Genomic DNA, 17,029 nt, shown 5'->3' with positions numbered 1-17,029 from the left:
ATCTGCTCCCTGTATTGTGATATCAGCATTCTGCATACCTCAGTAGTTCATGTAAAGAAAATAATTGAAGATATTTTGCTATCAATCCATTTCAACTAGAAGCTGAGCTCTTTCAGAAATCCCTCACATATGTTTTAGGCACTTGGCTTGGTGTTCGTACTCCAGAGAGTCACACAAAAATAACAAGTGAAATCATGAGCAAAATATAAATAAAGCATAGCTTCTTTGCGTTCCATTGAAATGAATGAGTAATGAAACATCAGAAGAGCTATCATTCCAACGGAATGACATCAGCAGTGAAATCTACCACAGCATTACCAGCACATAACCTGCTGATTCAACCGGATCATTCAATTCAATTGTTAACATAAAAGTATTCATTTGATTTTACTGTGATTAGTTTTACTTGTGGTTACCTGAATTGTAGTGTAGAGCAATGGGTAGTTTAAGTGGGGCCAGCAGTTAGGCCCTAATTGTGAGACTGAGGCATTTTGTGATCTCACTTTCTTTTCCTCATGAGATCATTAATTCAGAATTTATGTTGTTTTGGTTCTTCTGAAGCTGTTTTTATTTTGTGGAAGCAGAGAAAAACATTTCAATGAGCACCAGATATGAACTATGTAGAACGGTCTCTCGCTGGGACCATTTAAATTCATTTTTCGCTCATTTTCTCCTATCCATCCAAGGATATATTTTCACCAATTTATGCTGCCACTGGCCTGTGCTAATATTACAAGTGGAGCAAAACATTCTCAACTGAAGTAGTTGACACATAACAAAACAGCCATTTTTCATGAGTAAGCCTAGAGAATGAATGTTGGCAGGCTTTTTGAATATGGGTTTTGCAATCAAACATGATCCTGCCCAAACTTGGGAACTCATGACTCTCCACAGGTGCTCTGCATTATTTAATTATAAAAGACGTTTATAGAAGTGCAGGAATATGCCTCACCTACAGTCAACATTCAGAATAAATAGTGATTTTCAAAAGTCAAAAATGGGACACATTGAAAGCCTTGGGAAGGCAGGGTTCCATTGATGATGCACATGTCGGGCAACCAATCACAGGAGATTGGGGGAGGGGAAGTTGAAGGTAGGAGGAGATATGATGACCTCTCCTTGATCATGCCCAGCCAGAGTTTACAACTCTACCGATCCCCCAGTTATTGAAGACAGCAGTTACAAGCCACAGACTTTTGTTTCAATTATACTTCTACCTCATTTTCCTAACAAAATGGAACTAAGGCTTCATTTTTCGCAAATCCTAAAATCCTCTATTCCGCTCCAGCTTAACAAAGCAGTGCACGGTGGGCACGGTGGCACAGTGGTTCGTACTGCTGCCTCATGGCGACGAGGACCCGGGTTCGATCCTGGTTCGGGGTCACGGTCCATTTGGAGTTTGCACATTCTCCCTGTGTCAGCGTGGGTCTCACCCCCACAACCCAAAAATGAGTAGGGTAGGTCTATTGGCAATGCCAAATTGTCCCTTAATTGGGGGAAAAAACTTATTGGGCACTTTTTTTAAGATTCAGTGCACAATGTAAGACCAATCTCCAGTTAAAAATCCAGTTTATTTTCATTTGCACGCTGGATACCAAGGTGGCCATGTTACCCGCATGATCTCTTATAAATTACCCCCAAAAAACTTTATAAATGAACCCCAGCAACTCCTGTAACTTACTCCCAGTACCTGCTGTATATTAGCCCCAGTTCCTCCTGTGAATCAGTGTCTACCCTGCTCACCTCCAGCTCTCCCCCTCTGTCCTGCTGACCTCCAGCAACCCGCACCTCATCTCGCCTGCTGACCTCCAGCTCTCAAAAACTGGCTCCTGGCTCACCCCACAGGCCCCTCTGGCTCTCCCCCACTGACCTCCTGCTCTGACCTGCTGGCCTCCTCCATGGAATCTCTGTTTGGCCAATCAGAACACTCTGACAGAATGATCAATCAGAGCACTAAAAGGCAAAACAACCAGGGCAGTGAAAAGCTGTCCCATTGAGAACCAGTATACCAGCAAGGCAAGTGGCATGTTGACCTTTATTAGAAGGGGATTGAAGTATAGGAATAAAGAAGTATTGCTGGAATTGTGCAGGTTTTTGGTGAGATCACATCTGAAGTACTGTGCGCAGTTTTGGCCTCTATATTTAAGAAAGGAAATGACTGTATTGGCAGTGGTACAACAAAGGTTCACTAAATTGGTCCTTGGGATGAGGGACTGAGTAAATTGGACCTATTTTCTCTGGAGTTTAAAATACTGAGAGGCAATCTCATTGAAACTACAAGATTCTGAAGGGGCTTGATAGGGTGGATGCTGAGAAGTTGTTTCTGTTGGTCGGGGAATCTAAAACCCAAAAGCACAGCCACAGGATAAGAGGCCGATCATTTCGGACTGAGATGAGGGGAAAGTATTTTACACAAAGGGTTGTGAATCTTTGGAATTCTCTACCTCAGAGGAATGTGAACGCTTCATTGTTGAATATGTGTAAGGCTGACAGACAGATTTGTGGCTTCTCCGCTCCCCGACGCCGAAATCGCGTCAGGCAATGGGGCGGAAAATCCGTTTTGGCGCATGAATTCGGGAGTGGCGCCGGTTCTTCAATTTTCCACCCCCTGAAAATTGGTGTCCTCGTGGAGTACGCCGCACCGAGTATCCACCACTTCAGATCATTGCCTAAGATCCGCCCCGCGATGCTCTGTCCCCGATCGGCCACATTCCCGATGGCGTGGACCTCTCATGGTACCACCGTCCAGGATCCTCGTATGGCGGCTGCAGACTCTGTCTGGGAACGCCACAGTTGGGAGAGTGCCGATCGGCAGGCAGGGGTTGCCTCAATCGGGGCTGGGGGCAATGTGTGCAGGTGGTCCGGGGCGGGCGAGCAGCCGATGCGGGGCACTATTTTGCCAGTCCAGGTCTGAGTCCTCCATGGAGCACGGTGCGGCCGCTGGAGGCCGCTACTGTGCGCATGTGCGGGCTCTGACCCGGAAGTGCTGGGGGCTGTATCGGCAACTAGAGCTGCGAGCTCTACGACTGCTGCCTGCTAGCTCCCAGCAAGATGGTGAATCTGTGGCCTTTTGACACCAGTTTTCCTGGCGTAAAAGACAACAGTTTTCACGACGGCGTGGAGACTTAGTCACAAAAACAGAGAATCCAACCCGTGATCTCACAGGGATTTAAGGGATATGGGGAATGTGCGGGGAAGTGGAGTTGAAGCCCAAAATCAGCCATGATGGTATTGCATGGTGGAGCAAAGGGTCATATGGTCCACTCCTGTTCCTATTTCTTGTGTTCGTGAGTGTTTTGGGGGAAGAAAGGTTGTCCCGCAGCTGGCGCTGTGTGCCAGTGAGAAGAATTTCTGTGCAAGTGGGAGTGTCTCGGTGCAGTTGCTTATTGGTGGGCAAGCAACTAAGAGCGTTCTTTTGGGTTTGCTGACAGTAAATAAAACACAAATTGAAGTGAGTAGAGAGGAAACAATTCATTTTTCATTTTTATAAATTTAGAATACCAATTCATTTTTTTCCAATTAAAGGGCTATTTAGCGTGGCCATTCCATCTACCCTGCACATCTTGGGGTTGTGGAGGTGAGACTCACGCAGACATGGAGAGAATGTGCAAACTCCACACGGACAGTGACATGGGGCTGGGATCGAACCTGGGTCTTTGGCGCCATGAGGCAGCAGTGCTAACCACTGCACCATCATGCTGCCCCTTGGAGAGAGCAACTAAAGAGAACGGATGCTGATGCTGTGCGATGAGGCAAAATGCTGACGGAAATCTCTGAAATGGTTCATGAAAACAGGGAAAAGCTCAAAACCAGGACATTTGAACAATTTTGAGTATATTGCTGCGATACTTGATAATAAACCGGGACTGTCCTGGAAAACATGGGAAGTCTGCTCGCCACAAGTAAATATTCCTTATGAAGTCCACAGGTAATGAAATGTATGCAAGGAATGCTGGATAATGATCAGGAGCAGCACTGGAGTGTCAGGCTAGATTACTGTGCTCAAACCCTGGGATGGGATTCCAATCCACAACCTTGTAACATGGTGACAAGTAATAAAAGAAAGATGACGCATCAATCACAGAGGCTGTGCTCCCCTTTGAGAGCTGACTGGTGGTGATTTAACCTGAGGGTCACCACACCTCAGGCATAGGGCAAGGTTGAGAAGGCTGGGCTTTCATGAATAATCTCAGCCAGTACAGGAATTGAACTGTTGGCATCACCCTGCATCATGAACCAGTCAGTCATCCAGCCAAATGAGAATAAGTGACCCACAGCTGAAAGGCGTTTTAAGCCATTTCAGCGACAACCCTGTCAGACCAGGTAGGGAGGACATGATTATTAAGGGAAAGTTGGATTTAAACACGAGTGTTTTATTCATTGAATTTTTAACCTGAATTTGAATTTTCACCCTTGGTGGGATTTGGATTCACATTCTTAAGCCACTTGCTGGAAACATAACCACTGCACTACATTTGTGAATTCCTCTCTTTGTTCCCTAACTTCTTTCTGTTTTCCCTGCTATCCTATAGTCTCTACTCCTAACAATAGTCTATATTTTAGACTAATCTGCACGCTTAATCTACAAGTTAAAACAAACTGTAGATATTATCATTGTTCCCATGTTGCTGAATGATCTCTACTTAGCTTCCTTTTACTTGCTCACTATTGCTGCTGACTCTGCTGGCATCAGTTATTCTCCATCATGCTTTGCTGGACAGGGTTTGACTATCTCCTACTGTTGCTCCCGATCTTGTGTCCTCTTTCCTGCATTGGAGCTGTTTCTTTGGCTTGCTTCCTCAGTTATACTTGTGGAAATAATTTGCACTCTCTGTGGTATCCTCACCTTCATTGCTCTTGACCCCTTGCTCTTGAACAATCCCTGGATCTGTCTCCCTCAAAACTATCTGTCTCCCTCAAAACTACCTTAGGCTGGAACAGAATTCCCACAGATGTGGCAGTTTAGTCAATCCCAATCTGAATTTCTGACCCCATTATCTTCTCTATTACAAAGAATTTATTTCCACCCCTGTAACATCCCTCCACAGCCAGTTCAGCATACACACAATTAAAACCATCCCCCTGCTTTAGTGAACTCCAAACTTGACTATTCTTTTTAAAAAATTATCTTTCCAATTAAGAGACAATTTAGCGTGGAAAATCCACCCACCCTGCATACCTCTGGGCTGTGGGGATGAGACCCACGAAAACACGGGGATAATGTGCAAACTCTACACAGACAGCAACCCAGGGTCGGGATCAAACCCAGGTCCTCGGTGCTGTGAGGCAGCAGTGCTATCAAACTTGACTATTCCAATGCTGTCTTGCCTGCTTCCCATTTTCCACGGTACATAAGTCACAGCTCATCCAAAACTCGGTTTCCCTTATCCTATCCCACATCAAGTCTTGTTTGTCTATCAAAATGTTCTTGCTGACTTATATTGATCCACTTGATTTTCCAGCTCAGCCAGCTGAGGGGCTCATCCAGTCCCATCGAAAGTCAATGGACTTTTGGCTGGCCTGTTGCATTCCCTGCAGTGGTTCCGGCCATAGGCTCCACGCTCTGGATCTTTGTTCTTTTAAGACCACTGCCCTGTTCCCAATTTCTCCTTTTTAGTTCAGCATATTTATGTATCTTTTTTATTCTACCTCTGTGAAGCGGTGTGGGCATTTCCCATGTTGAAAGTATTATATAGCAGCAAGCTGGTGTTGTTAAGAAAGTGCAAAACTTGAAATGCCCAGTAAAGGCATATCATGTTCATAATTTTAAACATGGACAGCATTCAGCATACTTTTCTGGAACTGCATTTTACTTTAAGAATGGACATCAAAAGGCTGCTAAGATGGCTACTGTGAGGCAGATGATGTTTGTAATTTCTGCACAGGTTCAGAATGAGCTCAAGTCTCTGGAAGTTTCCTGATTGAATAACAATGAGTTGAGTGCCCGAGAGGTGAGGAGAAAGGGAAAAGGCTGCTCCATCATCTCTCTCCCCATCTCGAACACATTGTCAAGAGTTCTAATATTTGGAGTGTATTTTGAAATGAGGATCAATCCATTGGTTCAGGTGTAAGTTAAACTGAAATTTGAAAGATTATGGTGTTGGTATTCTGCAAGTTTGAGTCCAAATGAGTTGAGGCCTTTTGTGTTCAAATCTACCTTGTTACATGGAGTGAGACTAACACATTTTCATGCCTAGTAAACAAAAGGACATTAAAATGTTTTAAGAATCTGTATGCCCTCTTTTAAAAGGGCACTGTTAATTTTTAAGATGGCTGCCATATGTTGCCCGACATTTGCAACTGCAAGTTGGACATGCTTCTAGAAGCTTCAAAAGTCGATTACAATTAACATGGGTAGACAACATCCTTGTGGGATGTCGCACCTGTCATTGCCAGGACTTGAAACAGTAAGCCCTCAGACATTTTGAGTCCAGACTTTCCAGGTAACAAAGGAGAGTTAATGCAACTAATTGTGCACAAGGAAACCTCTATCTGCCTCCATCTTAAGTTGAGCGTTCTGACCATGGGAGCCACGGCTGCTTCATTAATTTGAATGGATTATTGATTGTTTCCCATCGTGTATCAATGACCAGTCATCAAATTACTGACATCCTTCATTTTTGAAAGCCTTTTATTATAAAGTTCTGCTTGCTTTGCACCCATCAACAGAAACATTACTGCAGAAATAAAACTGTAAGATCTAGCCTACTACCAAAATATAAGACTTGAAGTCTTAAAGCCTCCTTGGAAGCTGATTTCAAAAGGATTCCAAGTTTGGCTGGAAAAGGGAAACTGGGCCTCTGGCTACAAATATTATCAACGCTATGTACTTTACTTGCTGTGCATCCCTTACTCTGAATAAACTCCACAAAATCCTTTCTTCAGCTCTCTGAACTCATATGAACTTCAGCTCTGGACTGGAAAAGCCCCTCTCTCTGGACTCTTTAAGGAAGTTGCCCCCAAGGTTTATCAGACGGTCTCCATCTCCCCCCCACCCACAATGCAAATCCTGTCCAGCCAACCCCCACAAGAACTCCCCCACCATCACCTAACCAGACCCCCCCCCCCCCCCGCCCCCACTAGAGACCCCCGTAAAATAGAGACTGTTATAACCTGCATTTGCCTACGGGGTGGGAACAAATAGCCTACGGGGTGGGAACAATTAACTTCCCGTGACCCTTGCAAGATACAAATTCCCCCATTAAGAGGGCAGGAGACCTCTAAATAATGTATAGATGTGCCATACAGTAAGCCGGCCAGTTAGGCATTGGTTTCCTCCGGGTGCTCCGGTTTCCTCCCACAGTCCAAAGATGTGCAGGTTAGGTGGATTGGCCGTGCTAAATTTCCCTGAGTATTCAAAAAGGAGGGGTGGGGTGGAGTTACGGGGACAGGGTGGTGGTGTGGGCTTGGGTAGAGTGCTCTTTCCAAGGGCTGGTGCAAATTCGATGGGCTGAATGGCCTCCTTCTGCACTGTAAATTCTCTGACTCTGTGACATTCAATAACGATATTGGGCGGTATGATACACACTGCACTGGGTCATTATCTTTCTTGAAAATCAGAGAGTTGGAAGCCTGCGACAATGGAAGGGGGAGATTCCTATTTTCCTTGTCTCATTTTACATCCTCACCAGCAATGGCCCCTGCTCTGCTCCAAACTTTTTATAAAACTCAACTGGGAACCCATCCGGCCCCCGGGCCTTCCCTGCCTGCATCGCACCCATGCCATCCATCACCTCCCTCAACTCAATCGGGGCTCCCCCCCATCCTGAACCTATCCCTCCTCCACCGTGGCAAATTCCAACCCATCCAACAATCACCACACCCCCTCTTCCCTCCGTCAGGGGTCCGACTCATAAAGCCTCCTATAAAAGGCCTCAAATGCACAATTCACCCCCTCCAGGTCCAACAACACATTCGTCCCTCACTCGACCAAACTCCCTTACTACAGCTTGCTTCCTCAACATCTGGGCCATATTGCTACTCGCCTTCTCCCCGTACTCACACACTGCCACTCTAGTCCTCCGCAACTGCCCCACCGCCTTCCCCATAGACACAAACCCAAACTCCATCTGGAGCCTTTCCCTCTCCTTCAGCAACCCCTCCTCCGGTACCACTGAGTACCTCCTGTCCACCCTCAAAATCTCATCGATCAGCCGTGCCATCTCCTCCCGCTCCACCCTCTCCCTGTGCGCCAGAATCAAAATAAACTCCCCTCTGTTTGATGAGGAGTTTGCTTCTGTACTCATCACAGCAGTCTACATCCCACCCCAGGCGGAAGTGAAGAAAGCGCTTGACGAACTACACTCCACCATCAACAACCAAGAAACAAATCACCCTGAAGCCCTGACAATCGTGGCTGGAGACTTCAACCAGGCCAACCTCAGGAAGGTTCTTTCCATCAACAGTCCCTCGGGGTCGAGGAAGACTTGCTTCCACACTAAAAATGAATTCTCAGGTAACGGGGGAGTCTCTATCACAGGTGGGACAGATGGTGGTTAGAGGAGCAAGTGGGTGGAGTACCTGGCATGCCACATGCATCTGTCACTGTCGACCCATGGCTTGAGCTTGCTCTCGTTGATGAAACTCCGACAGTTCAGCTCCTTCCGGGTTCTTTCCCTCCGCTTCGGGTTGTCTTGGTCCCAGGATTCACAGGTGTCGGTGGCGATACGGCATTTTTTCAAGGAGGCTTTGAGACTGTCCTTGAAGTATTTCATCTGCCCTCCTGGGGCTTGTTTGGCATGTTGAAGTTTGAGTAGAGTGTTTGTTTCGGGAGTCTCATGCCAGCCATGTTGCCCACCCAGTGGAGCTGATCGAGTGTGGTCAATGCTTTGATGCTGGGGTATTGGCCTGAGTTAGAACACTTACATTGGTGAACCTATCCTGCCAAAGGATTCACAAGATCTTGCAGAGGCAGTGCTGGTGGTACTTCTTCAGGGTTTTGAAGTACCTAATGTATATAATCCACATCTCTGAGCCATTTAGGAGGATGAATATCACTACTGCGCTGTAGTCCATGAGATTGGTGCTGGGCCTGAGGTCCTGGTCTTTAAACACTCTCTTCCTCAGGTGGCCAAAGTCTGCTCTGGTACACTGATGGTGATGTTGAACCTCATGGTTGACAGTAGGAGCCCAAGGTATGGAAAGTGGTCCATATAGTCCAAGGCCTCGTCATGGATTAACCAAGGGGCAGTGCTGTGTGGCATGGTCACTTTGCCAGGGTGTTCAGTGCAAGGCTCAAAGAAGGCCATGTCCAAGAGTTGATGCTATTCCCTGCATTTCTCTTGTAGTTGTTGAATGGTGAAGGTCATGTCCGTTGCGCCCGTTTGTGGATAGAATCCACATTGCCACTCTGGGAGAAGCTCTTTAGCTACAGGAAGAATTCAATTAAGGAGAACTTGTGGGATGACTGTTCCTGAAGCCAACATCAGGAAATTCCTCTGTTGTTACTGCAGTCGGACTTGTCATCTTTCTTGAATGTGGTCATGATTATGGCGTGTCTGAGATCTCCTGACATGTTCTCCTCCTCCCAGATAAGGGAAAACCGGTCATGTATTCATGCCAATAGTGCTTCTCCGTCATGTTTTAGTGCATCGGCAGGAATCCCATCTGCTCCTGATGTCTTGTTGTTCTTGAACTTTCAGGTGGCCTTTTCTACCTCATGCCAGTTTGGGGGTTGTGCTGAGATCGTGGTTGGTAGCATCCTGTGAGATGGAACGAGGACGCTCACGTTGAAGACAGAGTCTCCATTAAGGAGGTTCCGTTAAGGCGGTTTTTGAAGTGCCCCTTCCTGCAGTCACTGATTATCTCTCTGTTCTTGATGAACATCTCACTGTTCTTGGCCAGCAGCGGGGTGGGACCTTGCTTGGGCTGTATATGGTCTTGACTGCACTAAAGAAAAAACTGCATGACATGGTTGTTGGATAACTGCTGGATCTCTGTTCTTTGGGTTGTGGGTTGTTTAATTTTTGTGTAAACAAACTTAAATTTGTTCTTGGTGTGGCTATTAGTGGAATCAGGATTGTGCAGCAAGTGCTTCCATCTAACATCTGCATCGAGCAGTAGACGTTTTATTTTGGGTTTTGCAGGTGCAGGCTTGTTGGTTATAATCTCATTAACCAACCAGAAAAAAAAAGAATTGCGCACTTTAAAATTATTTTTTAAAAAATCTTGGACACCCCAACCCAGGGAAATTAACAATGTATCAGGGACAGTCACTCACAAAAATTAATACATAGGTATGTGAAGAAAAAAATATTGATGAAGACAAATGTAGGTCCCTTATAGTCAGAAACAGGAGAATTTATGATGGGGACAAAGAAATGCCTTTTAGGTTCTGTCTTCACAAAGGAGGACACAAATACCGTATCCGAAATGTTGGGGAACACAGAGTTTAGTGGGCAGGAACTGAAGGAATTCAGTATTGGAAGGGAAATGGTGTTGGGGAAATTGATGGGATTGAAGGTTGATAAATCCCCAAGGCCTGATAATCTACATCCCAGAGTATTTAAGGAAGTGGCCTGAGAAATGGTGGGTGCATTGGTGGTCATCTTCCAGGATTCTATAGACTCTAGAACCGTTCCTACAGATTGGAGGGTAGCTAATGTAATCCCATTATTTCAAAAGGGAGGTAGAGAGAAAACAGGGAATTATAAAGCAATCAACCTGACATTGGTAATGGGGACAATGCTAAAGTTCATTATAAAAGATTTAATCGTAGAGCACTTGGTAAACAGTGGCAGGATTGGACTGAGTCAGCATGGGTTTATGAAAGGGAAATTGTGCTTGGCAAATCTACTAGAATTTTTTGAGGATGTAACTAATAGAGTTGACAAGCGGAGCCAGTGGATATTGTTTATTTGGATTTTCAGAAGGCTTTCAGCAAAGTCTTACACAAAAGATTAACATGTAAATTAAAGTGCATGGGATTGGGGGTAGTGTATTAAGATGTACAGAAAACTGTTTGGCAGACAGGAAACAAAGAATAGGAATACACTTGTCTTTTTCCAAATGGCAGGCAGTGACTAGTGGGATACAGTAGGGGCCAGTGCTAGGAACCCAACTATTCACTATATATATTAATGATTTGGATGCAGAAGTGAAATGTAATATCTCCAAATTTGCAGAGGTCACAAAGCTGGGCAGGAGGGTGAGCTGTGAGGAGGTTGCAGAGATACTTCAGTCTGATTTGGACACGTTGAGTGAGTGGACAAATGAATGGCAGATGCAGTATAATATGGATAAATGTGGGGTTATGTACTGTTGTCCTTCATAGCAAGATGATTTGAGTACAGGAGCAGGAATGTCTTGTTTCAATTGTGCAGGGCCTTGGAGAGACCACAACAGGAATATTGTGTGCAGTTTTGGTCTCTTTATCTGAGGAATGATGTTCTTGATATAGAGGGAGTGCAGATTCCTGGGATGGCAGGACTGATGTATGAAGAGAGATTGAGTCAGTTAGGATTATACTCGCTGGGGCGGCACAGTGATACAGTGGTTAGCACTCCTGCCTCACGGTGCTGAGGACACGGGTTCGATCCCAGCCCCGGGTCACTGTTCATTTGGAGGTTGCGCATTCTCCCCATGTTTGCGAAGTGTCGCACCCCCACAATCCAAAATATGTGCAGGGTAGGTGGATTGGCTACACTAAATTGCCCCTTAATTGGGAAAAAAAAAGGATTATACTTGCTAGAGTTGAGAAGAATGAGGGAGGATCTCATTGAGACGAGGAGAAATTTCTTCAACCAGTGGCTGATGAACCTGTGGAATTTGCTACCACAGAAAGCAGCTGAGGTCAAAACATTGTGGGCGGGATTCTCTGATCCTGAGGCTAAGTGTTGATGCCGTCGTAAACGCCATCGCGTTTCCCGACGGCGTCAACATGACCGCAGGATCAGCAACTCTGACCCCTACATGGGTCCAGCATGGCACTGGAGCAACCCACGCCACTCCAGCTGCCGATCCCGGCGTCAGATGGGCGCCGCGGGTCCGCGCATGCGCAGTGGGACCGGCGCGATTGTGCACATGCGCGGTGTCTCCCTTCTCCGCGCCATCCCCGACGCAACATGGCGTAGGGCTACAGGGGCCGGCGCGGAACAAAGGAGGCCCCCAGCCCGAGAGGCCAGCCCACCGATCGGTTGGGCCCCGATCACGGGCCAGGCCACAGCAAAGGCTCGCCCCGGGGTCGGACGCCCCTTTCCTCCCCCACAGGCTGCCCCCGGATCCTTCCACACTGAGGTCCCTCCGGGTAAGACCAGGTTAGAACGGCGCCAACGGGACTCGGGTTTTTTCGTACGGCCGCTCATCCCATCCTGGCCGGAGAATCGCCGGGGGGGCCGGCGGCCGACCGGCGCTGCACCGACGTCAATGGCACCGATTCTCTGTTCCCCAGAGAATCGCGTGCCGACGTCGGGGCGGCGTGGCGAAATTCGCGCCAGTCGCGGCGATTTTCCGACCCGGCCCTGGGCTCCAAGAATCCCGTCCTGTGTGTTTTCAAGACGGAGTTATGTATAGTTCTTGGGGCTAAAGGGATCAAAGGATACGGGGGGAAAGTTGGAACAGGCTATTGAGTTGGATGATCAGCCATGATCATAATGAATTATTGAGCAGGCTCGAAGGGCTGAATGGCCTATACCTGTTCCTATTTTCTATGTTTCTAAGTGAAATAACGGTGATAGCTGATATTTTGAATAATTACTTTGCATTGGCATTTACAGTGAGGGACCGAGGTGAACATGTTGGCCATCCCAAGGAAATTAGTAATGTATTAGGGCCAGTGATCACAAAATGAACACAAATGAAATAATGGTAATGAAGAAAATAATGCAACTAAAGTGTAACAAGTCCCCTCAAACAGATGTTTTTTTCGTTTCAGGGTTTTAAAGGAAGTAGGTGAGGATATTGAAGATGCCTTCTCATTTTGAGGACCATTTCTTTCTGTTGGAAAATTGTGCTTGTCACTCTGCTATTTAAGAAAGTTGAGAGAGGGAAAGAAGAGCATAATAGACCAGTTAGCCTAATGTCTGTTGTTAGCACATTAGTGAAATCGATAGTTAAGGAGACCAAGAATACCGTGACATTTTCAGTTGATCAAGAATGTACATGAGAAGCCATACCTGACAAACCTGATTGAATGTTTTAAAGCGGTGACTAAAGTGGTTAGGGCAATGTCTACAGATGCTATTCACATGAATTTCCAGAAGGCTTCTGATGTCCCTCTTAAGAGGCAATTAAGTATGACTTGATCAAAGTTTTCATGACATTAAAGAGAACAAATAGGATGAACAAATAGGATACCCTCCATTTTTGCTGATTGGGGACATAATTAAAAAATTAGAACCATACCGTTCCAGAGTGAAATTAGGAATCAGGTTTGTCAGGAATCACTTCCATACGCAAAGGGTGGTAGAAGCTTGGAAATCTGTTCTGCAAATGTCAATTAATGCTAGCTCAATGTTTTTTTGGTTAACCAAATGTATAAACAGATATGGAGTCAAGGTGAATACATCGAGCTAGGTTACAGATCAGCCATGATCTCAATAAATAGTGGAACAGGCTGGAAGATCTCCTGTTCCTATGTTCCTATTTCCTATGTAACTTTCATTGGATCATTATATAGGCATATTTGTTTAAAATTGTCAACAAAAGTTAAAGCTTTTCTACTCTTGGAAAAAATGTTCTGTATGAGTTTCAATTGGCTTAAAAGATAAAGACAGCGTTAATAAAACATTTGATGAGCATCGAACTAGAAGCAAATCATTCAGAGGACACACACCTTTAAAAGTTCAAAGAGGCAGAGGATGACATAATTGTCCATGTGTCAAGATGTGAACATCATTCAGAAACTCAGAACTGAATGTCAAGAAATGACCTTTAAAGCTTTGAAATACTCAGAGATCATGATCTAACCAAAATGAAAGTGAGTGAAGCTATTCCCTGAGTTTCATAAGGTCGGAATTGATGTGAGTGTGTTTCAGAAATTGTGAGGATTTAATTACAAACTTCTTTCTCCTGCTTTAGTGCTGAAAAGCATGAGGAAACAATTCCTATACCAGATGAATAATTTCACTGATATCAGTACACTATGAACAGGGTTCTCCTGTCAGAATCGACTCACTCCTGGCCTGCGCTGGCACTTGGAGTGGCACCTAGGCGCGATTCCTTCTCCCTTGCCATGTACATTTATGCATGGTGAGGAGCTCCTGGGATTCCATTCTGAATCCCACTATTGGGCCACCATATTGAGCAGGTGATCCGATATCGATGTCTTGCGGCTGGCCCCCTCCCCCAACAATGTAAATCCTCTCCCCCCCACTGACAGTAGGGCATCCTCCCACCCTAATGTCACCACAGGAATTGCTGGGTCACCCCCCACAGCATGGACACATGAGGGTAACCTGACCGCCCCCCCCCCGATCCATCAGACCCCACTATATCGAAGACACCCGCATATCAGAGATCCCCCCATATCAGAGACTCCCTTCATTTCAGAGATCTTACCTCCCCCTCCCCCCATCAATCACCCCTGCCTGGAAGCTAAAGAACAGTCCTGGAGAAACTGAAGAATTGCTGCTTTGTCACTTACCTACCCCTTACACCTGCTGCCTCAGACAGAAGTGTAGAAAGTAGCAATTTGTACTCTACAGAAAGCCAAAACATGCCACAAGTATTTAAACCCTCTCCGTCCTTTCACCTTTGATGCTTTCAAAGAGAAATAGTTTTTCGAAGGCTGTAATTGACTGGGTAAAGCTTCCAGACAGCCAGGTGTCTGGATTGCTTATTTTCATCTCCCTTCATGCTTGAATGCATCTCACGTACCCTGCTGTGAACCTATCCACTATGTTTGGAAAGAGTCATCACCACGTCAAAAACTGTTAAGTGCTTTCTGCTGAGGAAAAGAGGAAGTGAAAGCACTTAGAACGATAGAACCATAGAATTCCTACAGCGTAGAATGTGACCATTCAGCCCATCAAATGTGCAGAGACCCTCTGAAAGAGCACTCCCTGAGGCCCACTCCCCCGCCCTACTCCCCCAACCCCACCTAACTTACACATCCTTGGCGACTAAGGGGCAATTTAGCATGGCCAATCCACCAAACCTGCACATCTTTGGATGGTGCTATCTCCTAGAATGGTACTTATCTCATAGATGTTTAGCCCACAGAATCGATCAAAAATCAGGATTCGCACCGGGTGGCAGACCCGCCACGAGCCTCCATGCCCATCGACCAGAGCGGGTTTCCTGACTGCAGAAAGAATTTAAAGGCTGCAAATGAGGAGAGCAGCCAAATGAGCCCCATTCAAGGAATTGTCCCTGACCTGAACCCCTCCTACTCAATATAAGCCGCCCTGATCCCCACCTCCCATGAAGGACCCTCTCTGCAACCTGGTGGCAATTGGTATGAGGGTACTTTCCACTTTGCTATCCCTCAGACTGCAAGGTGCCAGGTTGGCACTGCCAAGGGGCAGGACCTGAAGGCAGGTACAGAGGTGGATGGCTGAAGGGGGAAGCGAGGGGTGAGGTTTAGGGGGGAATGGGAGGGGTTGGTGGGGTGCTGGGAGTGAGCTTAAAGGCCTGTGGGAGGGACTGAAATGGGCCTGGGGATGCTGAAGAGGGGTTCTGAGGGGGCCCCTTGCCAGCAATCAGAATGAGCGGTGCCCTGCTAGTAATTCGGAGAGCACCCTTCAAAAAGGAGTGTTGATCTCAGAGTTGTGGGCCCTGCCAGAGTGTAGGTCTCGCCCCTCTGAGTTCCAGCGTGGACCCCAGTGTGCCTTAGAATGGCTTGGAAAAGCCGAGTCAGCAGGAAAAAGATTCCAAGGCGAGGATCACTGTTTTTTGTGCTGGCGGGAGCACTTAGTCGCGCTTCTCGAGAATCGCGCCCTATATGTTTTAGGAATTATTTGATGGGGCAGAACATTCCTTTCTCTCCAGTAATAGTTATGCTCTTTAAAATAAATACTACTACATTGACTTCTCCATTCTACTATTTCCAAATAAGTGAGAGAACATGAGATCCTTTACCTGGAAGGCGAATATTTATTGCACTGAGAATGTTATTTTTGATACAGATTACCTCTGATTAAAGACCCGTGCCTGAATGTTTCCAATTGGCCAGGAGTTGCAGTATAATTTTTTTTAAGTACAACAGTTGTTACTGCATTTCCTTATTTTGAGAGTACTGGTACAATTTGGAACATAGGAACTTATGAGCCTTTGAGGGTTCAACCTTCGAGTGCCTTCAAATCATTTGCAGCATTTCTTTACCTTGTGCACAATTACAATCAGGGACCATTCGTGTTCATTCATGGATTTTAAAGCTGTGAAGTTCCCGTGAACTTTGAATTTAGATGCCACAGGACCCCCGTGTAAGGCGTACATTGACACTTAACTGCTTATTATCATTATGCTAGCTGACAGGCTGTCACAATAAATCAGATAGTTCCCCTGCTCCGCAACTGGCAACCTGCATTTACAGGAACAAAGGTTTTCTGCAGTTGCGCTCTGTTTCTTCAATGAGATCACCCTCAGGACTGGGACAGACTTCACATTATTACATCATATATTAATGTAATGGACTTCAGTTTATGCAGTTAGTGGAAACTAGGGGTAACAACAAGGATTTCAGTACTACTATATGTAAGATATGATTAACTTTGTTCCTAATCTGCAGAACTGAGCTGAATTCATTTCCCTTAGTTTAAAATGATGCAAGAACAAATGACCTATTACTGGTGAACAGAAGATGAACCAGAGATACACAGACCTGCCTTAGTATAAGACTTTGGAGCCCATTTTTTGTGGAGATTTTCAGCGCAGCACAAGCATAAGTGCCCTAAAACATGATTAGCTGGGGCCTTAATATTACTCAAGTTTAAAGAACCATAGAATTCCTACAGTGCAAAAGGAGACCATTCGGCCCAATGATTTTCAACAACCCTACGAAAGAACAACCTATCTAGGCCAACTCCCCTGCCCTATCCCCATCACCCCGTAACTCCACCTAATATGCATTTCCTTGGACACTAAGGGGAAA

This window comes from Scyliorhinus torazame, chromosome 9, assembly GCF_047496885.1.
Source record: "Scyliorhinus torazame isolate Kashiwa2021f chromosome 9, sScyTor2.1, whole genome shotgun sequence".
In the NCBI taxonomy this organism is placed as follows: domain Eukaryota; kingdom Metazoa; phylum Chordata; class Chondrichthyes; order Carcharhiniformes; family Scyliorhinidae; genus Scyliorhinus; species Scyliorhinus torazame.
This window is presented reverse-complemented; position numbering follows the sequence as displayed.